The following is a 10,084-nucleotide window of genomic DNA, read 5'->3' as shown; positions in this document are numbered from 1 at the left end:
CATAGAGCTCAAAATAGTTATCAGAATAAATTCATCAAATTCACAGCCCTCGAACAATTTAAAACTTAAAATAATCTTTCAGTATGAAGCATAATTTTATCCACGCGGAAAGATAAAGTAAATCAATTCAAATCTAGCAGAAAATTGAAACCTCAAACATGAAAAGGGACTGATTCTAACCTTTTATAACTGTCCGGTTGTAGCCGAATTAAGAGAGGGAGGGAGGGAGAACAAAAAGGCTTCCAACGCCATTCTGTAGGGAGTTCATGAAACCGAATTGAAATGCAGCAAGGGAATATGATTTTTCGAGGAAGACGAGAAAAATGAGTTTTGGAGGGTTCTGGAATTATCGCGGCAAACGAGAAGGTTGAAATTGGAATTTTAGCGGTCTATTTTGTGATTTAACTGATCAAAAAAATTGCGTTTGCCGGGAGTCGAACCCGGGTCTATTGCTTGGAAGGCAATTATCCTAACCGTTGGACTACAAACGCTAGATGTTGTTTTTAAATGTATTGATTTATTAGAACATGTTTACTTCTTAGTTCTTAGTACATGCATGGGAGTATGTCAGTATGGGATGCAAATCATAAATATGTATTGACCTTTTAAAGTCTACTGAAAAAAAGAATAGGGTTATTACTCAAAATCATACAATAATATAATTGAAAATCCCTTTTCAAAGGAACGTTTAAGTAATATAAACACTTGTGAAATTTAGTGCACCCTTGGGAAAGTGGTGTTGATGTTTATAGGATATAAAAACTCGTTGCACACCCATGATAATGTTTATAAAGTAATTAGAACATACTTGATTTTATATAAATATAAATTACAAAGCATTTTAAGATACAAATTTCCGACCTCAGTTACAAAAAAAAATAATAATAACAAAAGTTGATGCAAAAATATAAAAGTTAAAGGAAAGAAGATTCAAACCAAAAATGAGAACTATAGTGGTTCACCTAACGTGAGGCTAAGTCCAATTCTAGGGAATCACTATGCATTTGATGGGTTCACTCACAAACATTTGGTCTACAATAAAAACAAAGTCTTTAAATATAGACTTAAAATCGTATGTACAAGAGCCCTCTCTGTTGTGGATCTTCATACAAAACAATGTAATATTAAATGGAGTTGTACCAATCAAGATATAAGAAGTATGCAAGTGGAGATAGTAGAAAACTGGTGTGATGTAAAACACTACACTTACGACCAATGGAACGACATTGTACTCGAAAACATAATATTTAAAAGAAAAACACCCTTCTGGAAGTCCCATCTCCATACATCATAATTTAAACATTTAAATAACAACTTTTACTTAAAGAGTGTTCTCCACATACTCAAGACTAAACATACATTTCTAAGGACTTGTTTGTTTATCTCTTAATTGCAAAATTAAAAGGCAATGTCTTAATTTGTATCTTACTTCTTATTTATATCTTACTTCTTAATTTCACTCAATTTACAACTTTACTTATTTGTACAGCTTTACTTATTTGTATCTTACTTTTTATTTCTTAGCATCTAAGACATACATCAAAATAGTATGTTATCAAATCCTAATAGACCGGGAATAAAAATAAATATGAAAACTTATTTATTTTAAAGTTCTATATATAAAAAATACAAACTACTCTTGATCCCCATTAATGTAAAACAAAAAAAAATGAAAAGGAAGTGATGTAACAAGGGAAAAAATGTCATACATTAATGGATATCACACCCCTTCAAAGATATATGCATCCTAAGCCAGAACTATAAGCACATAGTGACACGAGAGAGTGCAACGAAGTACATCAAGAACATGCATCTTGTCATGAGCCACTAACTTGTGATTAATTTGGTTTCAAGCATATTATGTGAGTTGTTGAATATCAGAACCAATAGACATGTAAGGAAACCGACTAATAATATATATATATGTGTGTGTGTGTGTGTGTGCGTGTGTTTGTGTGTGTTGATTAGTTGCGAATAATAGATCCAATTATTATTAATATGGTTACCAAGTTTCATCCAGAAACCAAATCAATCTTTTTTCTCGATTAGATCTGATTATATGAAAGGTTGAAGAAGAGTGTCTTGTTATTAAGTTCTATGTCAAGCAAATCAGAGATCGAGAAACAAACTGCTGGATAATAAGTATGACTATGTTCCATGTAATTGCCCGCATGATATCTAGAACAGAGGACCATACGATCTCTTATCTAAAGGACAGGTTGTTGATAAGATCAGAGTTCGACAACATCTTTGAGAGCTACGATTGCTAATTGGATTGTGCTTACGTTTATAGTTACTAGACTTATCCAAGTGGGAGACTATTAGATTAGTGTCTAAGCTCGTAACTATATTTGGTAAGTACGTACTTAACCCGGTTGTTCATGGTCCTTTTGGGTTGCCTTCACCAGAGCAACATGATAGGATGATTTATAAATAATGAGGTTATTATGATTTATTAATATATTATACGATTAATATATTAAAGGAGAAATCATATAGTTTAATTAATATTAGACAAGAATTAATTAAGAATTAATTATGTGACTAAAAGAGATTAGTTAAATAAAGGGGAATAGAACTGTCAATTGTGTGATAGTTGGTTTTGGGTTGTGGATCCTTATGGATCATAGGGTGGACGAAATTAAGGTGTGTGGACTCCTTGAATTCATCCAAGCCCTAATCAAGAAGGATCATTGGACTGCTTAAGGCCTAAGTTATCCGATTAGGGTTTCAAGTTGTAACCCTAGCAGCTCAAGTATTTAAAGGACCCAGGGGCTACAGAAATCAGCTACCAGAAACCCAAAGGAGTTCCTAGAGCCGATTTTGTGCCTACAACCTCTCTCCAAATCATCCTCTTGCCTCTTGGTGTTTGTAAGCCATTAGAGGAGTAACAATTGTGACTCTAAGCTCCAAGGATAACAAGATTCAAGCTTTCAAGTAAAGGTAATCATCTAGATCTCTTTTAAATTGTCAATTTCAGATTGTATACCATAGATCTAGGGTTTGCAAGTCTTGGATGAAAATCATGTTCATTAGAGAAACCTAGATCTAGGGCGCGCACCACACTGATGGAGGAGGCGCATCGATCGAGATTCTCGATCCATCCCAAGGCCACTAAGATGTATTTGGACCTGAAGAAAGATTATTGGTGGCCCTGTATGAAGAGGGATGTAGCATAGTTTGTCGAGAGGTGCTTGACATATCGCAAGGTTAAGGCCAAGCACCAGCGTCCACATGGCAAGTTGCAGCAACTGGAGGTTCCCCAATGGAAGTGGGAACAGATTTACATGGATTTCATCACCAAATTGTCGAGGACCACGAGGGGTGTCGATGCAATTTGGGTGATCGTCGACCGGCTGACGAAGAGCGCTCACTTTCTTGCTATCAGTGAGGGCTCTTCCGCAGAGAGGTTGGCCGAGTTGTATATGAGGGAGGTGGTATCTCGGCATGGACTGCCGATCTCGATTGTGTCGGATCGGGATGTACGTTTCACTTCCAGGTTCTGGAAAAAGTTCCATGAGGATTTGGGCACGAGGCTGCATTTCAGTACCACCTACCATCCGCAGTTAGACGGGCAGAGTGAGCGGACAATTCAGACGCTCGAGGACATGCTCCGTGCATGCGTGTTGGACTTCGGAGGAAGTTGGGACACGCACTTGCCGTTGGCCTAATTTTCTTATAACAACAGCCACCATTCGAGTATCGGTATGCCTCCCTTTGAGTTATTGTATGGGCGGAGGTGTCGGACTCCCATCTGCTGGGGAGAGGTTGAGCAACGAGTGTTGGGTAGCACTGAGTTAGTGCTTCAGACGACAGAGCAGATACAATGGGTTAGACAGAGATTGTTGACAGCCCAGAGTCGCCAGAAGAGTTACGCGGATAGGCGACGATCCGAGCTCAAGTTTCAGGTCGGAGATTTTGTACTCCTGAAGGTGTCTCCTTGGAAAGGAGTGATCCGGTTCATGAAGAGGGGCAAGCTGGGGCCCCGGTACATCGGTCCATTCAGAGTGTCTGTGAAAATGGGCAAGGTGGCATATCGTTTGGAGCTACCTGCAAAGTTAAGCCAAATTCATGATACCTTCAACGTGTCTCAGCTGAGGAAGTGTATCGCCGACGAGTCGATAGTGGTACCGTTGGAGGATATTGCGAGTCTGAATTATGTTGAGAGACCGATCGTGATCTTGGATCGGAAGGTCAAGATTATGAGGAACAAGGAGGTGCCTCTGGTTCAGGTCCAGTGGCAACATCGGAGAGGGTCTGAGCTGACTTGGGAGCCGGAGTCAGAGATGCGGGAGCAGCATCCGGAGTTGTTTGCGGCAAGAGACTTCGAGGGCGAAGTTTGGATCTAATGGGGGAGAATTGTAACATCCCGAATTCAGGTGTGTGTCTCTTAAACCCTTCTCCTTTTCCCAAGTTGTCAAGTTAAGCCTAAATTGAATTGTTAGGCTTGTGAGTACGTTGGGCGTACTGAAGAGTACGCTACGCGTACTCGCACGCTTATTTTGGACGCGGACTCGCCTGGGTATGCTGGGTGTACCTAGGGTTACGCGGGACGTAGCGAGCCTAGGTGTAAACCCTAATTTGGGGCTTGTACATTATAAAAGAAACGTTATGGTCTTGACCTCAGCCCCCATTTCAGTGAGTGAAACCCTAATAGAGAGTCATCCTTCGTTTCTAGCTAGTGTGTTGGTGTTCTAAGCTTCAAAGTGTCATTTCAAAGTGGTGGAAAAGAAGAAGAGGCCATTTTGGAGGCTAAGAGTTGTGGACAAGTGTAGATCCGAGCTTTTCAGAGGTTGGAGCTTCTTCATGAGGTAAAAAGCTCAAATCTTGACTTGTCTTTTGTGTGGTATGCTTCTTGGACCAATTTCTAGGGTTTTTGGTCTCAAGATGGAGACTTTATGAGCAAATGGTCTCCATTGGCCTAGATCTATCATATTTCAGGACAAAATGAGTTGTATGTTCATAAAAATGCAATCTTGGACGTGGATATTGAGCCATGCATGTGATCTAGACCTTTTGAGGAGGAAGGAAAAGTGTTAGAGGGTGTAGGGACCTTTACAGCCATGCAAAGGCTTAAAGGTTCTGACTTTATGGGATAAGAGGTCTAGAAAGAGTTAGATCTGGGAGATGAATGATTGTCTTAACCGTTTAAGACCAAAAACCAAGGAAAGGCTGAACTAAGACTTACGCTGGGCGTAACACTCAATACGCGCAGCGTAAGGGGCTGAGACCCCGTTTGTGACTCGCCGGCGTACGCCCCGCGTACAGAGAGGGTACGCGCCGCGTACTTCCTTCTGTTGACTTCCGTTGACTTTTAGGGTTTTGGTCAAACCTTGGACTTTTAGGGTTAGGGAGGGGTAAAATGGTCTTTTACCCTTCTGTAGAATTGTAGAGTGGATTTAAGCTAGCCTTTGAGAGCCATTATTTATTTGAGAATGTTGTTATGTGTTTAGGCGGGGGCTAGATCAGTGTGTTCGAGTGTGAGATTATCCGAGATACCCGAGGTGAGTTTTCTCACTATACGTTACCTAGGGTGGTATATTTATGTAGACCGGAGGGTCTTGTATGTTATGTGTATGTATGTGATTATGTGCAATGTGATATATGTATGCTATGTGATTGTATAGACCGGACCGGAGGGTCCAACGACATAGACTTGACCGAAGGGTCCAACGATACAGACCGGACCGAAGGGCCCAACGAGCTATGACCGGACCAGAGGGTCCAACGAGCTATGGGACTGGAGGGTCCCGTTGAGACACATCGATCGGAGGGTCGTACTGTAGCCTCGAGAGGCGTATGTGTTGTATGTGGTATTTTGGGGAACTCACTAAGCCTTGTGCTTATAGTGTTTGTGTGATGTGTTTCAGGTACCAGTGAGGATCGCGGGAAGGCGCCGACATGACCAATACACACTACCGGAGTTTCATATGTTTAATCTTGGGATGTGATTTTATGGAATTGTTATGTGAACATTGAGAATTGGAATCTTTTATGAATGAAATTGCATAATTAAAAAAGTGAAAAATTGTCTTAAATTTTACGTTGTTACATTACAAGAAAGCACAAATCTGATTTCATCCTAGAGATTACGCAACTTAGTGTAATAGATGGACACAATGGTTGTGTTCTGATGCGTCATCGAGAGTGTTTGTTTTAATTCATATGTCATGGGCGTGCTTTCTTTCCCAAAACACTCATTTAGATCGTTCTAGATCTCAGAATCAGTATGAGCATACTTTATATTGTTCCTTATTCCCTTCTCCATTTCTGTTGTGAGCCACCATTTTACCATGGCATCACAATGCATCTAGGACATGTATTTGGCTTAATCCTTTTCTAGTTTCGCGATGGATCCATCAACAAAACCAACCTTATTTTTGGCAAAGAGAAATTTCATCATCTCTTGAGACCAATCGGTATAGTTGTTGTCAGTAAGAGTTTCATTGACATGCATCTGTTTGGGGTAATCAGATGCATGGATGTAGAATGCAGAATTCGTATCTAGATATTGCCTACTCGGTTAATATTTATCCCAGTTCGGTTAATATTTTGTTGAATTTATATGTCCAAGAATCATTATTGAGTGATATTGCTAATAATATATGATCCTATAGGATCACACCTTTATCAAGTTGGCACATTTTGTATATTTATTATTAAGATGATTGTTAATAAATAATATTAATTCTTGTATTTATTTAGGGAATAATTATTGTTTTGTGAAAATAATAATAACTAGTTATTATATCATATGATATGATTTAATAAGTCATGTACAAAGTTTTGGATACTTTGGTTAACCATGATTAAGTTAATGAGTTAACATATCATGGTTAATAAGCTAGCTAGATAATTTTTATCTTCTTCTTAAGCATGGCCAAAATCATTTTTATAAGAGAAGATGTTGATTGTCAACTTTCCTTTTATGTTCTCAATGCTTCTAAAAGACTACCGATACTTTATATTATTATAATCTAAAGGTATGTATTGCATGAGAGTATAAAATGAATGCATGTTCTTGCATTTTTTGGCTAGTTTTTACTCTTTCCTTATGGTGAACGAAACCACCTTTCCTCCCTTCATTTCTCTCTCTTTTGAAGCTATTTTGGTGATTTGAAGCTTCCTTGAGTTGTCTCTTTTAGTGCTTATTTGAGTTAGTTAATTAAAGGCGTAAGATACTCAAGAATACAAGACGGAACTAGCATTCCAAGTGCCTTAATCTTGATGGTGGATACTTGTAGAGAAAATCATACTCTTTTATTTTTCTATCTTCATTAACACTCCAAAACTAGGTGGGTTCAAAGGCTCCAAATGTTGTCATTCTAAAATACTATATGATTGTTTTATATTATTTTAACCTCTATAAATGGATTCTAGATGGTTTGGTTTTATTATAAACTCAAAAATAAACTTGTTATTTTTAACGCTTCTGTTGACCGGTTTTTATGAAAAACACACTTATATTTTGTATCAAAACTCATCATATTGTATCATGGTCGAAAGTCTCACATGTGTGGCTCTCTTGAGACCAATCTGTGTAATTGTTGTAGGTAAGAGTTTCGTTGGCATGCTTAGATACCATCTAGGAATTGACAGCATAAAATTTATTCTTCTATTGATCCCCAGAATGTTTAAATACATAGAAAAAGATAAAAACGTAATGTCTTAAACTTAAGGCACAAGCTAATAAAAGATATGCGTTAACGATATCTAATACGTAAATAAAATTTAAATTCCAATACACTTATGTCTCACTCTATCAAAGTTGATCATCTTATACATATGTTATTAGGGTTTCCTTTTAGTCTATGTTTTCTTTGAATTGTTAGTGTTAATGGTTTACTTTTTTTTTTATTAAACTGTAAATTGTCAAGAATATTTTTAGAGTTATGTAGTAAGGATTTTTTTTTGTAATTTATTGAGTAATGAAAGTATTAAGTCTTTGATTTCTTTACAAACAACTAAAAGCATGCACTCAAAATCCTTAAAATCTAATACATAACATTTAAACAAAATACAAAACAATGTGTTTGTATATTCCATACTGGTGTGACATGGTCTCTTATGTTTACATATATGTTGGAGCCTCCCTTCTCTCCATAAGGACTCTTTTGGAGAGACAATATTAGGGTCCACATATATTTACATGGTATCATAGTCGGCGTCCCGCACCCTTGTGGCTCAGCACACATACCTTACTATCTTTATCAAGCATCCAAATCCGAGGGGGAGTGTTAGTGTGTCTCATATTGGTGCGACACGATCCCTTATGTATCTCTCTTTCTCTCTCTCTCTCTCTCTCTCTCTATATATATATATATATATATATATATATATATATATATATATAGAGAGAGAGAGAGAGAGGAATGTCCCTATTGTTTGCTTTTGTTACACGCTTGGTCCCTACTGTTTGTTTTTGTTATGCGCTTGGTCCTTGTCTTACATAAAAAAATTATTATTTAAATAGGAAAAAATGGTAGGGTAAGTAAGGTAACGTGAGGGGGTGGGGTTGGGGGTCTGTTTATTTAAATAAATTAAAAAATCAAGGGTAAAATAGTCTTTTTAGGTAAGACATGGACCAAACGCATAACAAAAACAAACAACAGGGACCTTCCGAGTTAAAAAAATAAGTTAGGGACCAAACGTGTAAATTAGCCTAAACCATAGGGACCATGATGTTATATCAAAACATTCAAAGTTATAATACTAAAACATTGTTTCCACATCCAAACATATAGTAACCTTCATCATCGATCGCCTCCACATGGTTTTGTTTTTTGCATTCCAATAAAATTATATAGGGCATAATTCATGTTGGACCTATATTGGACATGTCACTTCTATATATAATGTTTTCTCATAAAATCTCAAATTTAATGAACTATATCCAGGAGACAAAGTCACTTCTTATGCATATAAAGCTACATTAATGACATATGTTGCCTCTACATGTACCATTTATTAAAGTATGTAAGTTATACCAATATAAGACACACTTGGAGTGATATGTGACATTAAGTGAGTCACATTAATGGAACACTAGTTAGTCCTATTATTCCAAATAATACTAAATTGTCTTCCATATACCTTGCCTTTCCTTGGAATTTGGTGAACACTTTAAAACAATGATAAATTGCACCATCAGGGTGACCCATGCCGAACCTTCCCATGGCCCATCATATCATATGGGATTAAATCATGGAGCACTAGTAATACTTTAGGTGTTTCTAGGTTTGAACTTTGGACCTCTTCTTCATAATTTAACACATCAACCACTAGACTCTCATTGTAGGGGCAAGTTAGGTGGTCGGTTGGAGGTCGAGTGATGGTCCTGATATGGTGATACAACTTTTATACAATTGTTTATCGTATGTATATTGATGAAGTGGTTTGTATTGAACATTGTTTATTCATTTAAAAGATATTGTGTGCTAGCTAGGTTTTAAGCTTAAAAAATTTATTGACTTCTAGCTAGATGTGACACTGTGAAATATGTGTAGTGCCCTTAGGGTGGAAGGAATGGTCATTTTTCCATCTCTCTGTCCATATTAACATCACTGGGTTTCCTTTATTTTTCCACTCTATCCTAAAATCAACCCAAACTATAGAAATTATTTATCTTTCTATGCTACATCATCTCACACTTTTGTTTTATTAAAATACTAAATTAAATAGAGAATAAAAGAATACACTAAATTTAAAACTTTAGTCAAAAATAAAAAAATACAACTAAACAAATAACTCAAAATAAAAAATGCAACTAAATAAATAACATCATAATAAAAGAAATTACAAGTAGTATGTAGAAGTTTGTAGTGTGTTTCACAAGATCCGATCGAAGGTTGTTGTGGGGTTTTCGGCAATACAATTCCTGAAGAGTATCTTGATTAACGTTTAGACCTTCTTGATAGGTTGGGAGATTTGTTTCGGCCTTTGTCTTTTAAAATCATATTGTGTACTATAATGCAGTCATACATTATATTTATAATTTTTACATTATATTTATAATTTTTCTAGTATGTATTGCCTATGCATGGTTTCAGTATATACCCCCCAATGAATGTTAACAGCAGCAAAA

At 36.9% G+C, this 10,084-nt stretch overlaps 1 non-coding gene across 1 annotated transcript; it reads right to left on the bottom strand.

Moving 5' to 3' along the window:
* Positions 1-419: 419 nt before the first annotated feature.
* On the bottom strand, positions 420-491 carry TRNAG-UCC (transfer RNA glycine (anticodon UCC)). Its single transcript has one exon. It is a non-coding gene; the product is annotated as a tRNA-Gly (tRNA).
* Between the last annotated feature and the right edge of the window lie 9,593 nt (positions 492-10,084).

This window comes from Lactuca serriola, chromosome 5 (assembly GCF_051521515.1).
Source record: "Lactuca serriola cultivar US96UC23 chromosome 5, Lser_US96UC23_V15, whole genome shotgun sequence".
NCBI classification, from domain to species: Eukaryota; Viridiplantae; Streptophyta; class Magnoliopsida; order Asterales; family Asteraceae; genus Lactuca; species Lactuca serriola.
This window is presented reverse-complemented; position numbering and strand designations above follow the sequence as displayed.